Source organism: Saimiri boliviensis, chromosome 15, assembly GCF_048565385.1.
Source record: "Saimiri boliviensis isolate mSaiBol1 chromosome 15, mSaiBol1.pri, whole genome shotgun sequence".
Classification (NCBI taxonomy): Eukaryota; Metazoa; Chordata; class Mammalia; order Primates; family Cebidae; genus Saimiri; species Saimiri boliviensis.
The window spans coordinates 53,562,838-53,581,188 of NC_133463.1; the positions used below are offsets into that span (position 1 = coordinate 53,562,838).

Here is an 18,351-nt window from a genome sequence, read left to right on the forward strand (position 1 = left end):
CGTGGCCAGATGTCTTCACAAGCACCGAAGCCAGTATCCAGAAATGAACTCATTATTTTGCTCCAGTCTCTAAATTTCATCTCCTATATTCCCTGTCTCTGCATGACACACCATCCACAGAGATAGCCAAGACAGAAACCTGGGTGTAAGGGCACAAGTTTTATTAAATTAATACTAGTAACAATAGTAGCTAATGTTTATTGGACATCTACAACACTGCAAATGTTTTACATGCACTTAATTTGATTCTCCTAAGAACCCCAAAAGGAAGGTCCTATTATAATCCATATTTAGTCTCAGTACTGTGCACTGAATCTGTAAAAGATAAGAGCTCAGTCTGAAAGGAAATAAACATGAAAACAAGTAACTGCAGTACATTATGATGTCTTGGCAGGATACTATAGTAGCACCCAAGAGGAAAGCCTAACTTCCTGCTGGGGAAAGAAGCCCTTCAGAGGTGAACTGCATTTATCACACCAGTTGGTTCTGGCATATTGCATGGGTGAGTAGAAATACAGTAGGGCTGTTTTCAGAATCTGTGATCTATCATTCAGATGTGGCACTATTAATGAAAGAAACTTCAACAATCTGTATTAGAAAGTCATTACCTTAGATTAAATAATACACAGTTGTCTCTTGTATACATGGGGGATGGGTTCCAGGACCCCCCCAACCCTGTCCTGCACATACCAAAATCCATACATTCTCAAGTCCCCAAAGTCATTTCTGTGGAATCCCTGTGTATGAGAAAGTTGGGCCTTTGTATATGCATGTTTTGCATTCCACGAATACTGTGTTTTTTATGCGTTTAAAAAAAATTCTGCATAAATAGACCTGTGCAGTTCAAACCCATGACATTAAAGGGTCAACTATAATATTTGGACTAATATTCTCCAGAGAGATAAGAAATTTCAGTAGAGTACTTAAGAGTAATGGATCAGAAAGCAGAAAATAAAGATCTAGGGGTCTTAGGGCAGAGGACCAAAAGGGTAAGTGTTAGGTAAAAATGAAGGTGGGTGTGAGAAGTGGAGGCACAGAGCCCGAGTGCTCTTTACCCACCACAATTCATGCACCCAAGGAGAACATCAGTTTTATCTTTAGGGCCAGTTTTAAAAATAGGCCTGGATGATTTTATAATTCCCTCTTCTGCATTCAGTGAATAAAACATCTTTACTGCAACTGAACACAAAGATTAAAATACAGTGGTTAGTTGAGTAAATAGTCTTCTTGTAGCCGGGGGTGATTTGTTGCAGGAAGTGATATTTTCCTCAAGGCAATTCAAGGAGTTTGTTAGCAGGAATCTCACACAGAGACCCAAGTATAGGAACCTCAATACAGCTGGGCCAGACATCCAGGACTCTGGAGCTAGAAACTAGATAGCCACAAAAATGAGATTTTTGTGCCTCTATTCTGTACATTCTCTACTAATTATCTTGTCTTTGCTCACAATTTCTACTCTTTGATAGCTTCAGCTCTTTATGTCCCAAAATGGCTACCCCAGCCTGACCTGATTATGATTTTGCAATTCCAGTGTCCCATCAGTTATCCACTTACCTCTCTGTCTTTCAGTTTCAGTTCCTGAGAGAAGAAAACTTAGCTAGAAATATGTATTTAAGGGCAGAGTCTTTTGTAGCAGTGTTCCATTAGAGGCCCTGGTTTGCAGCTTTCAGATGTCTGCCCTTGACAGCTGTCTTAGCCTGGGCTAGAAGTAGGGGGTCTTTAGAATGAGCTATGGGTAGGCAAGCCTATAAAATGCTTAGTACATATCAGTTAATTGTCAAAATAAATAGTAATACCATATCAGCATTTTCACATTGGGAGGAGGTGAAACTAAGAATGTAGTACAGGTGGCTTCTGGGTCAATAAAGGGCACTGGAAGAGGCGGAAAATGTTAACTTTAACTTATTTTTATTGCCTGTTTTCCTAGATCCAGGACGTACACCCGCCAAAACAGCTCGTAGTCTCAGTCTTGCCTCTGTTGCTCCTGAATGAAATGAGAACCATAATGAGGGCTTGGAATCTAGTTAAGCTCCCTAGACCCTCAGTGTCTCCCAGGTCTGGGTGTAGACCCCAATTGCCATCTTTTCTCCAAGTGGTTCCACCCTGAGCCCCTGGTTTAGGAGTGCCATCAAACCCCCTGACTAGCTCCTACTAAATCTGCTTTCTCATGGCTGCTAGCCATACCTGGCTTACTGGCATAATGGACACTTTGGTACATGTCTTTTCTGGTTCCTAAATTGAATCACCACACAGAAACCCTCCGTCTGTGCTCTGGCCAACCACTGATGAACCCCTAAATTCTGGCCAAACTAGCAAAACTGCAGCACTGCTGGGACTACTGCAGGCATTCCCAGTAAATGCAACACCTAATTGGCCATGCAAGCAGCTGAGGTCCTAGCATGCTTTGCACCCGAGAGGAACACAAATTTTGCAGACTTCATAATTATCTCAAAGGGAATTTTATCTTCAGTTTAGCAGGGATGAAATAGGAGCTTTATATAGAAGTGTTGCTGTCCAGCTAACACATTCAGGAAGCCTTGCTTTGCATCATTTATGAAGGTTTTTGTTGACTTTAACACCTTAAACTTCCTCATGAAGTAACTTGTTTCCCTCAAGGACTTGTTAATTAAAACATCACACAAAAGTTCCCTTAAATAGTTAGAATTGGGAGGAATATAAGCCCAAATATGGCGATTGGCATGACAATACACATTCCTCAAAACTATTGTCAATATTTCTAATTTTAATTTTAAAATTCACTTGGATTTACATGTGTTATCACAGTATATAGAATCCCAAATATAAGAGTTTCAAGCTCAAATATAAGTACTAAGTAATTAGAACAAATATATTTGAGTTTAGTTTCAATTCTGTAAGAAAATAGGTCAGGAAATTAATTTGTAAAAAGCGATCTTGTTAATTAGATTTCTTTCCAGGTGAAATATGAAGCTTTGAATAGCATTATCCATCTGATTTATAATGAATGAATTCAATTTCAGCTGCAACAAATTTCCTATTCATCCTTCTGGGACTTCCAAATCACTATTATTCATTTTATGAGGAAAAAAATATGAAATATTTTCTAGAGGAAATACATATCTTAAAATACTTTTACTAATTATTTTTTGCTTAAGGTAAATAAGGTAGAAGAAATTAATTGTTCCACATCTGTTGGTACTCTATAATAATCAATTATACCTCTAGTACATGATTGTAGGGCAAAACACCTCTAAGATTCAGTCATATCTACGTGAAATGGGTATATGAAGGTGGGCACACCCATACCTTTGGAGCTGAGGATTTCTAATGAGACAAGTGCTGTGCCCTAGGCAAGTAGCAATCTTGACAAAGATCTGCTTCGAGATCTAAGAATCAAAATCAAGTGTAGGCCCTAGTGGTGTTTGTTATTTGAGTTGATCAGCGGAGATAACTCATGGACAGAGCTCCTTTGCTGCCCTTAAAAACATTTCTGAAATCCTTGGCTGAAATTCTACCCCTTAATTACAATAATACTTTTATAAATTATCATAAGCAGTGTATATGCACATTTTGTCCTTCCCTGGCTGCACAGCATCTATTTTGATGCAATCCATACTGTGTGATTCTTGGAAATGATGGAGCCAGAGACTTCCTCTCCCCACTCTCTTAGGGGCAAAGCCAATTGGGTGTTCCTGCTCAGGACTTTGCATCTGGGGTTAGTGACGCCAGTGTGCAAGGACAGCTTTGAAGTGACAGGGAGGGAGGTGCATTTAGTTACAGTAGTGGCAGTCATGTCCATTGAGACATCCCAAACAGACTATTCCTGCAGTAGGACCTTGGCCTGGTTCCTGCTCCCTAACCTTCCCTGGCTCCTATCAAATTTCTAGCCTTCAAATCCAGCCTTCCTGTCCAATCTGTGAGCCATCCTATACCTTTGCAGCAAATTCCTTTTCTACTGAAGTTAGCAAAAGTCAGTTTCTGATGCTGTAACCTAGATATGCATCGTCCTTGGCCAATGAATTAACTAGAAACCTACCTTTTAGAAGTTACATTAGAGAGGGTTCTAATTTTTTAGCTTTCCTTAAGTAAATCTTGCCTTCCTGAGAATTATTTTTCTTAAATAAAAATTAATTGATGGGAAATGCTACAAAGAAGGTAAGCTCTGTACTGTCTTGATCTGAGTATCTTGCATTGAACTGCTTCTGGTTCGGAGAGGAATTTTTTTTCTCCTATTGGAGTTGTATCTCTTCTTTTTTCCTCTCCTCTCCCCTCTCCACTCTCTCCTCTCCTTCCTCCCCACTTTTGGAAACTGTCTCCTCTTCTTCCCAAGACCAGTTTTTTTCTCATCTCCTGCCCTTTCCCACATTCCTACCACTGATGCACTAGTTAGCCCCAGTTGGCAAAGGAAGGGGGATTCTGCAGAGAGAAGGAGCAGGAAGGAAGGGAAAACTTCAGTCAGCATCTGGGAAGTGGAAAAGGGGCAGGAAGGAAAGCCTGTCACATTTGTATTTTAGAAAATTTACTTATTCTACATTCTGTGTCCAGTTTCTGCTTTCCACTTCTTAGGCTAGAGAAATGAGGAAAGATAGAAGAGGAGTGGAAACCTTCTTGTCACAACTTCCTACCCTCAGTCCCTTATTTTCACCTAGACTACAGGGAACTACATTGCTTATTGTTAATTTCTTAGCACGTAAACGGTATCTACCACATCGTGTGCTCAATTGAGTTTATTCAATACTTCATGCTGAAGAGATCCACCAACATTCTTCCCACTGTTATCCCAGGTAATCCCTGCCTCCTGCAGCTGTCATACAGCCTACCTGCCCTGCAACACAGTAGCATTCAGCTTCTTCCACCTGCCCTGCAATGTGTAGAAATTCCTATTCTATTGTCTTTATTAGTTTTAAAAGAAAAAAGAAAAAAAAGAAATTCCTATTCTAACTACATTAAGGCTTAAAATGAGTTATTGTGAGCTGGTTTGGAAATTTATCCACAATGTATATCTTGTTCGTTCATTGGAAAATATAGGGGGCCTGGTGCAGTGGCTCATGCCTGTAATCCCAGAGCTTTGGGAGGCTAAGGCCAGAGGATCACTTGAGGCCAGGGGTTTGAGAACACCCTGGGTAATAGTGTTCCCAATAGTTAGACCTTGTCTCTACATAAAAATAAATAAATAAAAAATTCCTAGGCATGATGGTATGCTTGTAGTCCTAGGTGCTACTCAGGAAGATCAGGTAGGAGGATTGCTTGAGCCCAGGAGTTTGAGGCTGCAGTCAGCTCTGATCATACCACTGCACTCCAGCTTGGGCTGTAGAGCAAGATCCTTTCTCTGAAAAAAAAAAAAAAAAAAAAAAAAAATATATATATATATATATATATATATATATATATATATGTATGTATGTATGTATATGTATGTTTATGTCAGGAGTCAAACAGTGGCTTTACAAGTAATATAAGGCAATTTCAGGTAGGTTGTGAACTGCCTTTCCAGAGGAAGTCCAGTAGAAGAGTGCTAATGTCAGCAGTGATGACTTACTAAGTAAAGGAGACTTCAGTTTAAAGTTGATTTGAGTTGATGAAGAAAATATTTTTCTTTATATTTGTATTATATTTATAATTTATTAATACCAATTTACTAATATCTTTGTATTTATAATTGATTAATATATCAATGTACTAATAACTGTTCTCCATTCTTCTGTTCTTTTAAATTCTGTCTTGAGCAGTAAATCTGCACCAGATAGCTGAAAGGAATTTTAGTAAAATGTTTAAGAAGTATATTTGAGCCGGGCGCGGTGGCTCACGCCTATAATCCCAGCACTTTGGGAGGCTGAGACGGGTGGATCACGAGGTCAAGAGATCGAGACCATCCTGGTCAACATGGTGAAACCCCGTCTCTACTAAAAATACAAAAATTAGCTGGGCATGGTGGCACACGCCTGTAGTCCCAGCTACTCGGGAGGCTGAGGCAGGAGAATTGCTTGAACCCAGGAGACGGAGGTTGCGGTGAGCCGAGATTGCGCCATTGCACTCCAGCCTGGTTAACAAGAGCGAAACTCCATCTCAAAAAAAAAAAAAAAAAAAAAAAAAAAAAAAGAAGTATATTTGAAAGTGCCAAAGAAGCTTTAGGCTCCCCCCCACCCGCAGCATGCAGACTCTGCCCACAACCATAAACATTCTTCCCTCTGTCATCATGCCATCGATCCCTGCCTTCTCATTCAGCAACCATACATTTTACCTGCCCTGCAACACAATAGCATTGCTCTACCAATTCTCTTAGTTATTACCCAGACAGTAGACTTACAGTTTTGGATGTCCTTGGCTGTCCATTCATAAGTCACAAGGTCCTAAACATCTTCTAATCATCTTTCAGTCTTCCCTCTTCTCTTCATTGCCACTGCCAATACCCCAGTCTAGCTCACATTCTCTCTCATTCACACTATGGCAATGGCCCCCAATCCATCTATTTATGTACATTTTGTCCTCTTTTAATTTGTTCTCCACTCTTTAACCAAAGTGATCTTTTAAAAAGCAAATTTCTCTCACAACTCTCCTGCTTAAAAAAATTTTTCAGTGGCTTGCTAGTGCCATTATAATAAAGTACAAAGTTCTTAACATGCGTTATCAAGGCTCTACCCTCTCCATCAACATCTTGGGTTCCATCTCATGCTACATACACTCCTCCTCTAGGTCTGTGGTGGACTTCCCTTAATTCTTTCATCACATTGTATATTTTCTTGCCTTGAGATCTTCCACAGATTGTCTCCTTTGCCCTCAGGGCTTGTCTCACATTCTTCAGGTCTGCTCATACATCATTTTCTCAGAGGAAACTCTCCTGACCCGACAGGGCAGGTACATCTTTGTCACATAATCCCACAGCACTTCTTTGCTAACTTTGAGCCCTAAGAGGACATGGACTGTGCCTGTCTTATCCTCATCTGTATTCTCCAATTTCTGATCTCTCTACTTTGTCACATCCACCAAAAATCCTCCTTTTTCCTGTACCCTGAGGAGATATTATGATATTACTTTTCTCATTGCAAATTCCGTTAGAGAAAAATGTCCCATATTTAACATCCTACAGCCCTAAGAGTCATGAAAGAAGTATCTAATCAACATGTTTCAATAATCCATTTTGGAGAGGTGGAATGATATAGTGGTCCCTCAAGTTAGACCTTGAGTTCAAATCCTGAATTTGACAATGACAAGGAGTATAACTTCAGGTAGATTGCTCAACCTCTAGTAATGACAGAGTTTCCTCATTTGTAAGAAAGCAGAAATGTTTACCTTAAAGGGTTGTTAGGAGAACTAATGAATTAATATATGTCAAACAGAACCAGCACCTGTGTATAATGCATGCTATGCAAGTATTTGCTATTATCATTTTGAACACAGACACTGTGCCCCACAGACTAGCAAAGTTAATTCTATGAGGGTAGGGCTTATGGTGGCCTTACTTATTTTGGTTTGCTCAATGACTAGTATGGTGCCTTGCATTAAGTAGTTGTACATTAAATATTTGTACCAGGAATACAAGAATGAGTGAATGAATGGTCACGTTCATTAAATATCATTATAATGGATAATAGCAGAAAAGATACCTAACCCTTATTAAGAAATTTCCATAAACCTGTCTTTATGTGAAAAATGGGGATAATAATATCTTCTTTACAGGACTGTTGTGAGATTTCAGTGACAATAAAGTATGTAAATACTATCCCAGTGCCCAGCACAGTAAGCTCAACAATCACGGGCTTTTATTTCTCTCCGGACTCAAAAGTTAGTAGGTCTAATTCTTTCCCTAGGTTCCAATATTAGGTTCTCAGTGTGGCACCCTTGCCTGTCCCCTTTATTATGGCATTTGTGACAAGATGATCTGTCTTTTCAACCTCCGATCATTGTTATAAAATCTCTGTGAAAGGCCAGCAGCCTCCTCTGCCTTCCATATTAACCAGCACTTCCCTGTCCAGAAGTTATTCCATTCTTACGGATATTGAGAAGATAAGTAGAAGTGATTAGAATGTACTTTGCAAACATAAAACATTATATTCTAGGAGTTTGTCAAAGGGAACTAATATTACTACATATCTGTAGAAGAACTTTATGAAGACCCTGTGTATCTCTCAACCTTAATGACTAAGATTGTAGATATGATAGAAATCTGTAAATAACATGGAAAAGGAAATTTATTAAAGTCTAGGACAACTGCATTACCCAGCTGTACACAGTGTGTTCTTTCTTCAGAGGCTGCAATAAATGAAAAAGATGGTTACCATAGAGATAAACTGTGCCCTTTGGCTAGCTGATTAGAAGACCATTTCAACCTAGTATTAGAGGATATATTAGAGAATATATTTTGCCTGTAAGTGATATTTACAGATAATTTCTATCACAGTTGTAACCCAAGTTTTTAAAGCTGAAATGTTAAACCTACAAATGCCGAACTCTGTAAAGGCTTTTGTTCCTTTGCTAAAATTTATTTTAACATTTATATGCTTTTTGCCTTGGAAAATGTGTTTTTAAAGTTCTTCCCCCTAGGATACTATAAAAATCTTTCTTGAAATCTATTCTACCACATAGTTGGCTTCATTTTCTTTAGAGCTCATATTTTATTTTTTGAATCATTTGTCAGAGGCAATATGTAGTATCACAAAAGCTGCACTAGCACAGGAAATGCTTATGAAACATGGAAAACCCATTTAATAATAACTCATAGTAATCAGTTAGCACAAAGATTTGTGGATGGTAATATTCAGATCCTTATGTAGTCATTTAATCTGTTCCTCAATGTTCAGAAAGTAATTACAAATACACAGCTGGGAAAATCTGCCAGTTGATGCAAGCATTTGCTGCAGGGAGAAAATTCGTCAAGGTTAAGCTTATTTTGTCTGGTTGGGTAAGATAGGTTCTGTGGATAACAAAGAGGAAGCTGGATTATTTTGTAAATTGAGTGATTTTATGTCATAAATCTGACCACTGTTCCCTGAGATATTGCTGCATAAATCCATTTTTTTAGGTGTGATAACTTAAGAGATTTGTATTCCCCAGGGAAATAATTTTCCTGGCATTGGGGATTCAGTAATGACCTTTGTTTGCCCAGGCCAATGTTTAGAAAATTGCTTTCTTCCCCTGTGCTTGTGGTGACTTTGTTTATATCATTTTGCCTGTGTGTGTGTGTGTGTGTGTGTGTGTGTGTGTCTTTGTGTGTATTTAAATGGGCATTTAAAAGTAGGGAGAATAGTAAAGTGTCTTACGAAATATCCTGGATTCCAAATCACGACCCCTTAAAGTTTTAAATTTAAGTGAGTAAATGATCACATAGCTTGTTTCCCATCTCCCCCAACCCCAACCCTCAGTGTCTTTCTGTTAAATGTAGTAAAATATGAGTCAATATACATGAAGATATTTTAGAACCTGAAAAGTAAGACTACAAATCATTAAGGGTAGAATGTCAGTTTTCATTTTTCCTGTGATGTAGTGAAACTTAAGCCACTGCACACTTCATAGGTTGACAGCTGAAATAAAAATCACAACATTGTTCATGTTCTTGTTTATTAGGCATAAAATCAGTTATTTCTTCATCTAAGAATCTCTTTTACATTTGTACAAGGAAAAGTGGCAAATAGTGAAAGCTGGCTACCCTAAAACCCATTCCCAGTTCTTCTTGTCTATCCGTAGTCTTCCACTGGAGAGGCTGAAAATGCTGAATATTTGCTTTCTACCTCCCTTGTACCTAGTGGTGGCCATGTGAACCTGTTCTGGCCAATGTGGCATAGGCAGAAGTCTACTGTAAGGTTTCTTTTTCTAGGAAAGCATTTCTTTCTTAATAAAGTAACAGATGTGGTTAGTACTACCTCTTCCCCCACCTCTTCTTTATGCCTTAAATGTGAACCTGATACCTGTTACTATGGTGACCGTATTGTGACCATGAGTCCAAAAGAATAAGGTAAAGGATGGTGGAATGAAAAAATAGAGAAGGCCAGGATCTTTTATGATATCATTCACTAGGAGATTCAACTTGGTGTCTCCTGTCTTCTAATTATAAGAGACAAATTACTTTCAGCTTAAGCCACTGTTAGTTTGATTTTAACAACCTAAAAAACATCCTAATGACAAGACTTGTTTTAAGTTTCAGTCTAAAAACCACTCCCCACTCCAAAGGGTAAACGAATACTTTCCCTTTCACTTCTTACCTATTTTAGGTGAGATTGTTCTATCTGTAATAATCATAACCTTTCTTTGATTCAGTAAGTAAGCTGTATCTTTTGAAAGGATGAAAAAGAAGTGATCATTTGATATTATGCAAACAGTAGTTCATTATCAAGATGTGTATGTAACACACAGTTCAAGAATCATCCTCTGGTTGATAACTTTTAACCAGTTTGGAAATGAGGCCAATTACGGACCATGAAGGGGCAGGGTCCAGGTGGCTTATCTTATCAAGGCATTTTCTTTGGAAGGTAATGAAACTAACTAAAGCAGAAAGCACATCCTCTCTGTAAGGAATCTTAATTCTTCTACTTCAATTTTGTATTGAATAGATACAAAATAGAACTTGCTCTCTTGACAGGCTCCGCTTCTTTTAGGAGAATGAAGTACAACTCTTCCAAAACAACTTTTCTATGGACTCTGCCTGGTCCTAATAAGTACTCCACAGAATAGTAAATGTACTTCTATAGTTTCTAAGCTGTCAGCTGCAATGCTATATATCTATCAGCTTCATCATCTGACACTTAAGTTTCCCATGATCTTGTGGTCACTTCAGATAGCTAGTCTAGTTCGTTAATGCCACCTGTTCTGAACCAATTCTCCATCGATAGTTTGCTCATTCTGGCTTCAGATTTGCACATCAGATCATTTAATAACAACCATCAACTTTTTGTTTTAAATTGAGGTTAAATTCACATAACATAAAACTGTCCCGTTTATACAATTCAGTGACATTTTATGTATTCACAGTGTTCCACAACCACTAACTTATCAAGTTCCAAAACATTCTCATCACCCCTGTATTTATTAAGCAGCCACTCAAAATTATTCTCTCCTTTCAGCCTGAGGCAACCACTAATCTGCTTTCTGTCTCTATGGATTTACATATTCTGGATATCTCAACTAAATGGAATCATATATGTGAAGGTGTGACTTTTGTGTTTGGCTTCTTTTACTTAGCATACTGTTTTCGAGGTTCATCCATGTCATAGCATGTATCAGTACTTCATTTCTTTTTTATGGCTGAATAATGTTCCAGTGTATTCATATACCACATTTTGTTTATCCATTATTTCATTCATGGACGTCTACATGGTTTTCACCTGTGGGCTATTGTGAATAGTGCTGCTATAGACATTCATATACAAGATTTTGTTTGAGTACTTATTTTAAATGTTTTTGTCTGTATACCCAGGAATAGAATTGCTAGGTCATAGGGTGATTTTATGTTTAGCCTTCTGAGGAACAACCACGCTGTTTTCCACAGCAGCTGCACCATTTTACATACCCACCAGCAACGTACAAGTGTTCCAGTTTGTTCACATCCTTACCAATGCTTATTTTGCTTTTTAAAGAAAATGATAGCCATCCAAATAAGTATAAAGCTGTATCTCATTATTGTTTTGACTTGCATTTTCCTAATGACTAACACTGTTGAGCATCTTTTCATGTGCTTGTTGGCCATTTGCATATATTCTTTAGAGAAATTTCTACACAAGTTCTTTGCCCATTTTTAAATTGGGTTGTTTATCTTTCTATTGTTGAGTTCTGTATATATTCTGAAACTAATTCCTATGTCAGATATATGGTTTGCAAATATTCTCTCCTATTATGTGAGCTGTCTTTTCAATTTCTTGATAATGTCCCTTAAAGCACAAAAGTTTTAGATTTTGAAAAAGTACAATTTAGTTTTCTTTGGTTCATGCTTTTGGTGTCATATCTAAGAATTCATTGCCAAATCCAAAGTCCTGAAGATTTACCATTATGTTTTTTTCTAAGAGTTTTATGACATCAAATACTTATGTGAAGTTTTCTATGTGAAAACTTGTGAACATGACTAACTGAAATGAAATGTTGAAAAGCAATATAGTTTATGCACTAATCACATTTCATCTATTTGAACATGACTAACTGAAATGAAATGTTGAAAAGCAATATAGTTTATGCACTAATCACATTTCATCTATGTGAACATGACTAACTGAAATGAAATATTGAAAAGCAATATAGTTTATGCACTAATCTGCTCCAGAGAGCACTTACCTAATGCCAGAGACTTTTTGTTTTCAGTACTGTATAATTAGATGTTGGTCCTGAATTCTGCTACCTAGATGTCATATTGTACTCTTAGCATCTAATTAACAGATATTGTTAACTGATGAGCTAAGTGAGAAAAAGACAATTTAACAAGAAGGTCAGCATATCCCTTGGACTTGGAAGACAGACAGATGGTTCAGGTATAAGGTGCCAAGCTTCTTACCAAAGACTTGCAACAGAAACCAGTCTATGTTGAAAATACTCTACCTACTACGTAAGCTCATTTTATTTCTTAAACAGCTCCATTAGTAAATAGCTGTCATTGAATATCATGCCAGAGCCTCCACCAATAAGATACAAGTCATAGCTTTGAAATATAGTAGGATGCCCTTATAATGATGTCCAATAAATAAGGCCAGCCTTTGGGAAATTAGACTAGAGATTAAATTTGTCTTTAGTACCTATTGTGCTTACTGAAGTTTCAAAGAAAGCACAGCCCTCTGACTAAATTGGTCCCCAAATATAAGTGATACAAGTTTTCTTGGTGGAGGAACCATTGACCTTTAGCTTTGTGGGTTGAAAAACTAGATTTATTTTACTTCCTACAAAGTGTGCAAGTTTAGGGGGAACACACATCCATTCTAACTTAACTCACAAAAGAATGCTTTATAAGTCAGGAGACCAAGTTCAGAACTTATAGGGGGCAAAATTTACATCTGCTCAGATGCCAGCATTGGTTATTTTCTACAACTTCTTTCTGTTAGTGGTAATCCACTTAAGAGAACAAATTGTTGGTGTTGCACTATGGTGAAACAGTAGAAGGGTGTGTGATGGGTCCAGGTAGGAGGGGTATTCACCTGCCTCTCTTAACTCATGGTATGAGTATACTTGCATAAATATTAGTTTATTGTCCTCAAAGAGGTCTGTTTTTCTATAAGTACATATTCATTCCCATATAGCTTTTCTCTTTTGTAGGCCTGATCGATAGAAGTATATTCAGAGTATCTGTCTAGGAGCATCTATCAGGAGACCTACAGTTCTACCCATATCAGAGAAGATCATGCTTTTCTCTTAATCTAAAGCCCTGTTACCAAATTGCTGCTCCTCTGGCTTATACTTCTAGTAATCCAGCAGTTTCAGTAACTTAAAATAAGCCCCGGAGCCGTCCTGGTAGGAGGAAGTTAGTGATACTTTATTTTGTCTTTCTTTTTTCTCTCAAAAGAGCAAGATTGAGAGGTCGGGCGCTGTGGCTCGTGCCTGTAATCCCAGCACTTTGGGAGGCCAAGGCGGGTGGATCACCTGAGGTCAGGAGTTTAAGACCAGCCTGACCAACATAGTGAAACCCCATCTCTACTAAAAACACAAAAATTAGCTGGGCGTGGTAGCACGTGCTTGTAATCCCAACTACTTGGGAGGCTGAGGCAGGGGAATCACTTGAACCCAGTAGGTGGAGGTTGCAGTGAAACAAGATCGTGCCTTTGCACTCCAGCCTGGGTGATGAGTGAAACTCTGTCTCAAAAACCAAAAACCAAAAAACAAAAACCAAAACCAAAACCCAAGATCAAGTCTGAAGCAAAAGTGGGTCCTAAGTGCATTTAATACTTCCCTTCTGGCATTCCAAACTACAACATTACTGTGAACAAACAATATATATATCAGGGTTTCTCAGAATGGGATCTGGGTATCACCAGTAGTACATAGGTTGATTTTAGCTTTTACCCAGGTGAAGAGCTTTTATTTTTAAGGTTATCCATTTATGTTAATATGTGTTAGCAAAAGACTTCATTTATCAAACTCCTGATGTCCTAGATATTATGGCTTAGAATGAAGCTGAAGTGTAAATATTTTTTAAAAATTTGTTTTAAAGAATTATATTAGGCAGATAAGAATGGTATGAGAATATGGCAAAGATGATGAAGGTAGAACTCAAAGACTAAAATTTGGGAATTTATTTCTCACCTTATATTAGTAACAAAGTTTTAGCAGCATTTACATGGTATGTCTTGATAGCTGATTGATTTGACCCATTCAGTGAATCCCATTCTACATCCTATCTCCTGCTTTGACTGATTATACTAACAAATGCTGAATCACTTGACTCAACTAAGTATCAACTTCATTTGGAAAAATGCTTGCTATGGCAACCTCACCATGGAATATCTTCCCTCAATTTTCCTCTTTGCTCAAGCATTTAGATTCAGCATTTATCTACAAATGCACTCCCTGTGATTATGCCTCATCCTAACATTCTCTTATCGGTAGGTCACCCTTGCCTTTCTCCATCCTTTCTTTCTGTTTGCCCACTCCTGAGCTGCATCTCTCCTGAAAACTTATATTTGGCAATTTGTTTATCCATCTTGCACTACATATATGTACATTATTTTCCTCTCTGTGACATTCCTATGCAGTCTTCTTCCTATTTCTTTCTGCCTACTCCAACACTTGATGAAAATAATTACCACAAAAATAGTTAGATGTAATTAGTGGCTATTTTTATAAAATTAGATGTAGCTTGCCCCTGGTCTATTTTAGGTGTTTTCTTACATAGACATTGACATTGGTCTTTTCTAAAGTGAAAGTGCCCTTCCATCTGGAAAGGCTGGATAAAACTAGTATCAATGTGTTTTCTTGCATTTCTTTTCTTAGGACTGAGGCCAGCTTCCAGTCCTCCTATATGGCAGTACAGTAGTAATCTGAGGCATTAGAGAATATCGCTGAGTACGCTTTTTGAAAAATCTAGTGACTTTCTTAATTGGACTAAGAACCAGTGGCTCTATTTAAGCTAATATAAGCCACTTAATGGAGTTATTTCTGTAGGTGCATCTAATTTTTATTTTTAATATCAGAAGTTAACTTTTCCTTGACTTTACCCCTAAATTATGTATAGGATATATAATTATATATGATATATAAGTATATATAGGATTGTTATATCCTATTTGGACCTTTAATGAATTACTGCATTCTTCTATGCAATTCCTCAGCATCTTTACTCCCTGGCCCTAGTCCATGCCCTATAATAAGAGCTGCCTATCTCAAGTGCTCAATTGTAAGGCAGTTGTTGTTGTTAACCAGGTTTTGTTTGATTAAAACTTGTGATTCAGAAAGACAACTATTCCCCCAATGAGAGTGTGGATTTAAGGATATAGTACTCCTGTCTACATGGAGGCAGTAATAATTGAGATATAAATGAGCTTTATGTTGTACCAAGTGGGATAGGATGAGGGTTCTGAAAATACTGACAAGAGAAGACTAGAGGTATAAATATGACAGAAAAGGATGGATAGAATTAAATCTGGATGTTACTTAGAGAAACTTGGGAAAACCTCAGGAAGCAAGGTAAACTGGAGCAGAGACTGGAGATTGTAAGGATACTTGGAGAGTCCAATGAGAGAAGGGCATAAGCTTTATACAGATCAGTTATCTAGAAAAGCCTTGAAAAGAAGCAGCAGCTTCAATCACTTTGTCTAAACAGACTGAAGGGACCTTGAGATGAGAAATGTGATAAAGAGCTTTAGGATGGAATCCAAATACTAAACACAACTGCCCAAGCCATATCAAGGTTGCAGAGAACATTTTATCTTCAGTTGGAAGTGAAAACTACCTAGTGGCTAGGACTAAGCTGAATTACCAGCTGATCTGGTAGTGAATTTTGAGGAACAATCTGTTAAAATTGGGTTTAGTGAGTCAAGAAGCATCAAGGTAGCCAGACTGTATTCCTGTGACTCTGAATATTCTGAAATTTCCTCACTGCAGAACAGTGTCATGTTAAAATCCAAGTGACTGACTGGGCTGAAATAACAGCCAGAAAGCGGAGGAAGCTAGAGACATACCAGGATAATAAAAAGAAGAAACCTCAGTCCATAAGGTGGTGACAGGGAAATTTACCAGTCATGGAATTCTAGGAAGATTCTCTGTAGGGGTTTCTCTGATATGTTTTTTTTTTTCCAAAGTATAAAGATAATTATTTTGGAGTGTGGGATATTTCTAGTACCCTTCAACTCATGCCCATGTCTAGTACTGAGGATGAACTGAGGCAGGTCAGAGTGCACTTTTAAAAAAAAATGCACATAGAAATCCCATGTAAAACTGAAGTATAGATGAAATACTTTTATATATGTTTTCTTTCAAAGCAAATTTACCTGATATTAAAAGGTAAATAAAACCGCATGGCTAAATTCTCTAGTCTTCATTTTTCTGACACAATTCCTCCATTCTTCCCTGCAGTTAAGGTTTCATGTTATTTGGATTTCAGGACCAATACTATGTTTTTGCTTGTTTAAGATCTAAGTTTCTTTTAACTTGCTTTATTTTAGATTTGATAAAACCTCACAAATTTTTTTCAGAGCCTTATTCCTCAAGAGACCATAAAACCCTATTTTATGTGATAAAATAGGGTTTATTTGTTTTTCTGGTTTTTAAAACAAAGCTGCTGATTGACCCCAGTGAATGACATAGGCAACAAAAAACTGATTTTGGAATATGGAAAGTTTATTAAAATGAAGTGGCTTGGGTGGTAGAATCAAAGCTGTACCAACAAACAAAAACATGGCATATGACACTGTGCTTCCTCAGAAATGGAAGATCCATGTCAAGTGTTAGGCATAGCTTGCATCTGGCATAGAGATAGCCATCAACCAAACCTGGGGATACCCTCCTGGGCTATTTTGTGCTCTGTTCCCATGCACTGCAATGGGGTAAAAACTTAGTGGGGGCCAGTCAATGGGAGAAAGATGATCTATCAAGGATTTGACATTTGCACATGCAACACTGTGGAAGCAGCTAGGATAGATGGCCATGATAGATAAAACTTCCTTTTCTTTTTTCTTGAGAAGAGAACAACCACATTAAAAAGCTGCCACAGCTTGTCTTCCTGCTCTACCATTTCTCAGTCTCAATTTCACTCTGCTTCCTCTGTATCCTCCCATTATGGTATTAACAATTGCTATATCTTATGTTAGATATTGTTGAAGAAGAGTCACACTATGGTTGACCCCTAAAACCCTTCATCTTCAAGGTAAATTAATTGAGCATTCCTGTTCCCCACCAACTTTTTCATGTTCCTTCCCAAACACAAACGCATATGTACCTGATGTTCAAATTATATTATCGTCATGTGTGACATTTTTTCCCCACTAAGGTATCCCTGGTGTTCATCTGTAAATGTTTTCTGTCCCTGTGAAATGGCTCTGTTTAGATGCCATGTGCTCTCCACGACACATATTTTGAGCACCTATTTATTATATACCCCAAATGGATATTCATAGAGAAGAGCCTGCAAGTAGGTATGATTTCCCCTTGTGTCTGTAGCTTCCAGGGATTCTAAACTCTTTCACTAGCTCACAATCAGCTTTTAGCAATATCCTTAAAAAATACTTGTATTCTTCTTATCTGCTTGTATGGCACCTGGGGTTTCTTTTTCCTAGGCTGTGCCACAAGTGAGTGAATATTCCCACTTATCACTCTTTGGAAGTTTCTGTCTCTCCCTGGATTTCAATATACTTTGTTGCTTTGTGGTAACAGATCCTTGGTGGGTTTAAGCAAAGTTACGATTATGTTGATTATCTGCTTTTTCTTTTTGACTTGACTGAGGGCAAGAAAGCAACATTCTTTCCAGCTTTCTACATTCTAGATGGGAGTAGAATTATGTTCACTTTTAAGTATATTTGATTTGGGCTGATGGCAGGATAAGGAAGGAGATACTTCCAAGAAGTAGTTGCAAATATGATACAAGATAAACAAATGCAGAAGTCTTCTTGTTCATCAACAAGGGTCAAACTCTGTAAAATATTTGAAGAAATTTATTTCAAGCCAAGTATGAATGACCATGGCCTATGATGTGACCCTCAGGAAGACCCGAGAACATGTGCCCAAGGTGGGTCAGGGTACAGCTTGGTTTTATATATTTTTAGGGAGGCATGAGACATAAATCAAATATATTTTAAAAATACATTGGTTTGGTTTAGAAAGGCTGGACAACTCAAGGTGGGGCAGTGGGGAGGGGGGCTTCCTGGCTATAGGTAAATTTAAACATTTTCTGGTTGACAATTGGTTGAGTTTATTTGAAGACTTGGGATTAATGGAAAGGAATATTCAGGTTAAGATAAAGGATTGTGGAGACAA

General features: G+C 37.8%; 1 protein-coding gene across 2 annotated transcripts in view; it reads left to right on the forward strand.

Moving 5' to 3' along the window:
* Window positions 1-18,351, forward strand: part of RIMS2 (regulating synaptic membrane exocytosis 2) — a 730,833-nt gene that overhangs the window by 4,146 nt on the left and 708,336 nt on the right. Inside the window, exon 3 of one of the 2 annotated variants that reach the window (XM_074387016.1) lies at window positions 395-502. The gene's annotated coding sequence lies outside the window, so the exon portion shown is untranslated. Of the gene's footprint in view, window positions 1-394; window positions 503-18,351 lie in introns of those variants that run through there. The other variant, XM_074387028.1, reaches the window with a different exon arrangement.